A 6,800-nucleotide genomic window follows, 5' to 3' on the forward strand; every position below is an offset into this window, starting at 1 on the left:
CAGCCTGTAATCCCGCGCTTTGGGAGGCTGAGGTGAGTCAATTGCCTGAGCCTGCAGGTTCGAGACCCGCCTGGGCAACTTGGCAAGACCTCATCTCTACAATAAATAAAAAAATTAGCCGAGCGTGGTAGCGCGCACCTGTGATTCTGCTACTCGGAAGGCTGAGGCGGAAGGATCGCCAGAGCCCAGCAGATCGAGGCTGCGGTGGCCGGGAGCGGCCACTGCACTCCAGTCTGGGTGACAGTGAGACTCCAACTCAAAAAAAGAAAAAGAAAAAGAAAAGAAAATGCCCAGTCCCAGCCAGGCGTGGTGGCTCCTCCCTATAATCCCAGCATTTTAGGAGGCAAAGGTGAGAAAGAGATTTGCCCAAGCCCGAGGGTTTGAGACCAGCCTGGACAGCTTGGCGAGACCTCATCTCTAATAAATCAAACAATTAGTCAAGTGTGGTGAGCGTGCCTGTGGTCCCAGCTACTTGGAAGGCTGGAGCAGAAGGATCACCTGAGCCCAGCAGGACAAAGCTACAGTGGCCATGAGCACTGTGCCACTGCACCCCAGCCTGGGTGGCAGAGTGAGACTCCAATTTCAGCCCCTACGTGTCTCTGCCTTCACCCACCGCCCCCAACTCTACGGATCCTCCTTGTGTGTCCTCCGTTCTCATGTGTGAAGCCTCCCAGGGAGCCATGACCCTCTCTGGACCTTTCCCAGAGCCTCTGAGAGACGGGTGGAGGCACTACCCAGTCAACCAGGGCTTGGCCACCCTAACCCCTCACCCTTACTCTCACCCTATCCCTATCCCTACCTCTACGTGTCAGGGCCAGAGCTTGTCATGCTTGCCCACTTCGTGCAGGGGGCGCTAGAGGTCAAGTGATCACTTTATCTTTTCTTTTGGTGAGTTGACCATTGATTGCTGTGGTAGCATTTGTTTCGAAGTATTTTAGGCATGCCATAATGCCACACTGTCTGGTTTGTGAGAGATCATGGAAAACAATTAATCGGTGTGGAGAAACTGGAGCCCCTGAGCAGTGCCAGTTGGGAATGGAAAACGGTGTAATTGCTGTTGAAAACAGCCTGGAGCTTCCTGAGAAAATTAAAAATAGAGCCAGGCAAGGTGGCTTACATCTATAATCCCAGCACTTTAGGAGGTGAAGGCGAGAGGATTGTCTGAGTCCAGGGGCTTGAGACCAGTCTGGGCAACTTGGCCAGACCTCATCTCTACAATAAAACAAAAAATTAGCCAGGTGTGGTGTCACGCACCTGTGGCTTCAGCTACTTGGAAGACTGAGGCAGAAGGATCCCCTGAGCCCTGCAGGTCAATGTGGTGGCCGTGAGTATGCCACTGCACTCCAACCTGGGTGACAGAGTGAGACTCCAACTCCCCCCCCCAAAAAAATTAAAAATAGCAATCATATGATCAAGCAATTCCACTTCTGGGTGTATACCTAAAAGAACTGGAAGCAGGGACTGGAACAGATGTGTGCACACCCATATTCGTAGCCACATGATTCACAACAGCCCTAAAGCAGACTCAACCATGTGTCCACGGACAGATATGAAGGGACAAACACCACGTGGTGTCTACAGTCATTCCTCCCTATATGCAGGGGATTGGTTTCAGGACCCCTGTAGATACCAAAGCCCATGCATGCTCAAGTCCCTGAAGTAAAATGGTGTAATATTCACATGTAACCCATGCACATCCTCCTATGTACTTTCTGTGAGAAATAAGAATGGTGATTTATTTTCAAATTGAAGGCTAGCTTATCTTGGATTCTCAAGATGGCATCTAATACTTTGTGCTTCTTTTTGTTGATTCATTTCATGCTTCTTTGTGCTTCCTTTTCAAGGGCTTTTTACTTTGGCAGGCTTTATGTTTAAACTTTTGGCAGAATCCAGTCGTGGCAAATAGGACATGCAAATGAAATGATTCTGTAAGTCAATCAAAATGTATCCCGTGGGCATCGTAGGGGAAAGCCTGTTACAGTTCTGCAGTACTCCTCCAATGAGGAACCAGGAGAGGGAACTGTGTTTTAGGGATAAAAGTGCTGGTTCTTCCTGCTTCCCTGTGCCTACCCACCAGACACCTGATCTTGCAAGCCATCATTAAAGTTTGGCTTTTGCTGCACTCCATATCTCTGTGTCCATCCTTTCATTTTGGACAGGTGAGTTTGTTTCTCACACTTTCAATGCTCTCTAGACTACTTATGGTATAGAATCCAATGTAAGTGCTATGAATAAATAGTTGTTATTCTGTATCACTTAGGAAATAATGACAAGAAAAAAAGTCTGCACATGGACAGGATGGATGAAACCATCCATTTCTTCCCTCAAATATTTTCCATCCACAGTTGGTTGAACCCGTGGATGTGGAAACTATGATCCAGAGGGCTGACTGTAACTTTAGAGGGACATTTCTCCTTTTCTTTGCTCCCCCCTATTATTATTATTATTTTTCGGGGGGGTTCTCTATCACCAAGACTGGAGTGCAGTGGCATGATCACGACTCACCACAGCCTCAATCCTTCAGTCTCGGCCTCCCAAGTAGCTGCGACTACAATCATGGGCCACCACACCCAACCATTTCTTAAAATTTTTTGTAGAGATGAGTTTTTGCTATGTTGCCCAGGCTGGTCTTGAACTCCTGGGCTCAAGTGGTCCTTAGAGCACTGGGATTACAGGCATGAACCGCTGCAGCCTGGTCTCCTGTCCCCTCCTCCTACAACAACAAGCTGGCATCCCTGCATCTTCCTAGAAGATCTTGTTTGGCAGGGAATGGTGATGGAGCCACCCTGTTTCTTTCCTTATATAGATTCCATCCCCTTTTGGGGTGTGCATTTTCTTGACCAATCAAATGTTCTTCAAGCTATGGTCTTAGGATCTTTTGGACACGAAACAGTGGTGACTATGATTTGACTACATTCTCAGCTGCTGGGGGTGGCCCTGACCACTGGGCCCTGTGCAGGTTAGGACTGAGAAGTGCAACCTTGAGGCAGGAGGCTCTGGATTCTCCCAGCTGCCCACCCCTCATCACCAGAACCAGGAAACGCTGCCTCCCAGGTCCAGGGTGCCTGCCCAATAATCTGGCTTTCTTTTTTTTGAGTTGGAATCTCACTCCGTTGCCCAAGTTGGAGTGCAGTGGCATGCTCACAGCCAACGCAGCCTCAACCTGTTGGACTCAGGCCATCCTTCCACCTCATTCTCCCAAGTAGCAGGAACTACAGGCATGCACCACCACATCTGGCTAATTTTTTAAATTTATTGTAGAGTTGAAGTCTCGTAAAATTGCCCAGGCTGGTCTTGAACCCCTGGACACAGGCAGTCCTCTCACCTCCACCTCCACTTCCCAAGTACTTGGATTACAGGCGGTGCTTTGAAGTCAGACAGTGTTGAGACAAGAGATAGCCAGAGAAAGCAAGGCAGACAGACGGTCCTCTGGTGATAATGTAGCAAATTTCCCCCAGGCCTCTCAGACTCAGTGTTGGAAAATGAGCTCCCTGCGACTCTCTCAAGCTAGAGCTTAGGTACTCACTGCTGGGATCGAAAAGCAACCAGTCAGCTCACCATTAGGCCCCTACCTCCTGCCAATTGGTCCTTAATACTGACCAATCAGAACAGCTGCAGCACAGTTAGTGCTAGCCAATCAGCTTTGACTTAGGACTATATAAGTACCGTGGGTTTCCACCCCAGAGATGGGTAACCCTTTGGGGCCTTCTCACTGAGTGAGCTTCTCTGTCCTCTCAATAAGTTCTGCTTACTCACTTTCAGACTGGCCGTGTTCCTCATTCTTCCTGGGCTTGAGACAAGAACGTTGAGCCTGAAAAGCTGTGACCTGAATCACTGCAGAAGTTCGTCAGAGTTGAAAAGCGGTGCACCCCGAGACTGGCTTACCAGCAGGCGGAGCTGGCTGAACCAAGAGAGATGCTGGACGAAGGTGAGACTGAAGCTGAGACACCCCGGGGGCTAGACTTGCCAGCCCACCAAACCAGTAACAATCTCAGGGCTTGGGTTGCCAGCCTGTTAGAGTGACACTTCCGGGGCTAGGCTTACCAGCCCCTCGACGACCCTCTCTGGGACTTGGCTGGCAGACCCATTGAGCTGACTGACACTCTTAAGCCCAGGCTGACCTGAAAAATCTGCATCAGTGTGATGTCTCCAGCTTTTAGCTTAGGATTCCTTTAGGTATTCAGTGTCTTTTGTGGTTTTTTTTCTTTTCTCTTCTTTTTAAAATTGAAATTTGAATATATTTATTAAGATGCTCACATGAATGAAGGACACATTAGCATTCTCATATGACAAAGAATACATCTGACCCACATCGTGGCAGGAAACAGGGATAAGGGCTCTCAGAGCTGATGCCACTATCCACTGAATAAATCCCTGTTTAAAGAGAGCTTGTTTCCTTGGATTCCATCATCTCGGCTGTAGCTACCAGCCAGGTCTCCACCATCTTCCCAGAATCCTTTACTCCAGCACCAGTCCATGCTCTTTGCCTTGCTACTCAAGATCGAGGCCAACAGCCCCATGTCTCAGTCACCCAGACTGCCTCTGGAATCCTGCAGCACATCTCTTTGGTATGCTGCTGCCCTGCCACCCGCAGGGATATGATTGGGGGTTAGGGAAGTGGGGGAGAACATATCATGTGACCAAAAGCAAACAGCAGGGTTACATTAGTAAATGACTCTTGGGTATAAGCCTAACAACTCACAGAATACATGCTTTCTCCCCAAGTGATACATAATCCCCTAAAGCAATTTAACACGTATGAATGATTCTATATGCCAAGCACAAGGATACAAAGTGGATGGTGTTCACTTCCATCATACTCTGCACACAGTAGGAAGTTAGTTGATGAAAGCTGGAACCAGATCTATATCCTGGCTCTGTCAGGTTTCTCCTGGCTCTTCCTGACTTTGAATGGTGCCACCGCTTTGCTTCCATCTGTTCTGGGCATTTGTTCATATTTCAAAAGAGGGGATTAAAAGGATGGAGGGTGACAGAGAGAGAGAGGGTGGAAGGGGAGAAGAGGGAAAACAACCTTGTACAAACAGAACAAAAGCAATACAAAAATTCAGAAACCAGATTTAATACAATAATATTTTATAATAATGGAAAGTAGTTGAAAATACTACATGCTAACACAGACAATACGATACACAAACTTGGGGCGGGGGAGTCAGCTGGGAAAGTGTGGCAGAGGCCACAGGTTTAGACCAAGAGCCTTTCAATGGACTGCTGAATGGACTGGATCTGCTGCTTCAGCTGTGAGCCTTCTTTGATGGTGACAGAACAGGCGATGACAGGCCTGGAGACCCCACAGGCCCGCCCCAGGGCCTGCTGGGAGCGCACGAACATGTAGGACACATTCTTGTCTTCAACATCAGTGGGAGGTGCAGAATGATCTCCAGTGGCTCAGCATCTGCAGCCATTACAATGAACTCAGAGATGCCCCTGTTGAGGGTTTTGGTGGCCTCATTGGCTCCTTTCCAAAGCTGCTTGTAGTTGCATGACTGCTGAACAAGGTCCAATAGCTTCTTGGTGAGATGGGCATCTGCAAGGGGATAGGCCTTCGGATTTACATCAGCCTCAGTCATGCTGTGGTTCCGCAGGCTCGCCACACCTCAGTGAGTGCAGCCGACGTCAGAGTAACCGCACTCGCCTCCTGGGAAAGCAGAGCACAGTAGGGAGTGAAAAAATTGTGGTTTCTTTTCTTTTCTTTTCTTTTTGAGTTGGAGTCTCACTCCATCACCCAGGCTGGAGTGCAGTGGCCATCCCAGCATCGACCCTCTGAGCTTCAGCGATTCTTCCGCCTCAGCCTTCCAAGTAGCCAGAATTACAGGTGCAGCTACCACCCCCAGCTATCTTTTTATTTCTTTGTTTAATTTTTGTTTTTGTTTTTTTTTAGTCGCAGTCTCTGCCCAGGCTGGAGTGCAGTGGTCACCTCAGCATTCCAAGTAATTGGAACCGCATGCGCCACCACATTCAGCTAATTTTTTAATTTATCGTAGAGACGACGTCTCTCCAAGTTGTCCAGGGTGGTCTTGAACCCCTGTTCTCTGACAATCCTTTCACCTCCGCCTCCCAAAGTGCTGGGATTGCTGGCCTGAGCCACCACCCAGGCCAATCCAGCTTTTTACAGCTGCCTTTACCCTTTCCTAGTGAGGCCTCTGTTGTTAACCTTTTAGTGCCTCAGGAAGTTGATCATCCTATTCTGTAGAGATGGAAGCAAAAAGGAAAGGGAAAAAACCACCCTGATTCTGAAGCAACGTTGATGAAAACCTAGCTGAGGAGTTTATTAAAGAGTCTCCACAGAACAGCAGAGCAGAAAATTAACACACACCAACACTGTCTACTTGGAATGGTTTTTATTCTGGAGAAAAAGTGCAGCAAGGATTGTGAATGAGTATGCGCCTGGAGACAGAGGGCTCTTAAATTAACCCTTCTGTGAAAAGGAGCAGCTTGCTACGTGGAGAAAAGAGGCCTCCTTGTTTTCAGACAAGGCCCCTGACTGAGGCTCTGACCTGGAGGAAACAGTGCCAGAACCTGTCTTTTACTTCTGGAGGTTGGGAGGTCTGGTGAAGGCACTTTTGAGCTGCTTCTGACCAGAGCAGGGTCAGAAGGGCCTTATCAGCATACATCTGGGTTGGGCATGGTGACTCACGCTGGTAATGCTCCCAGCACCTTGGGAGACTGAAGCAGAAGGATTTCTTTCTTTTTTTTTTTTTTTTGAGTTGGAGTCTCACTTTGCCACCCAGACTGGAGTGCAGTGGCCGCTCCCGGACACTGCAGCCTCGACCTGCTGGGCT

At 48.6% G+C, this 6,800-nt stretch overlaps 1 pseudogene across 1 annotated transcript; it reads right to left on the minus strand.

Moving 5' to 3' along the window:
* Positions 1-5,097: 5,097 nt before the first annotated feature.
* Positions 5,098-5,588, minus strand: LOC103270849 (annotated as a pseudogene). The gene has a single exon (XR_505000.2). The product of XR_505000.2 is annotated as an NHP2-like protein 1 pseudogene (transcript).
* Positions 5,589-6,800: the final 1,212 nt, after the last annotated feature.

Source organism: Carlito syrichta, unplaced genomic scaffold (assembly GCF_000164805.1).
Source record: "Carlito syrichta isolate Samal-C Ts95f unplaced genomic scaffold, Tarsius_syrichta-2.0.1 Scaffold310468, whole genome shotgun sequence".
NCBI lineage: Eukaryota > Metazoa > Chordata > Mammalia > Primates > Tarsiidae > Carlito > Carlito syrichta.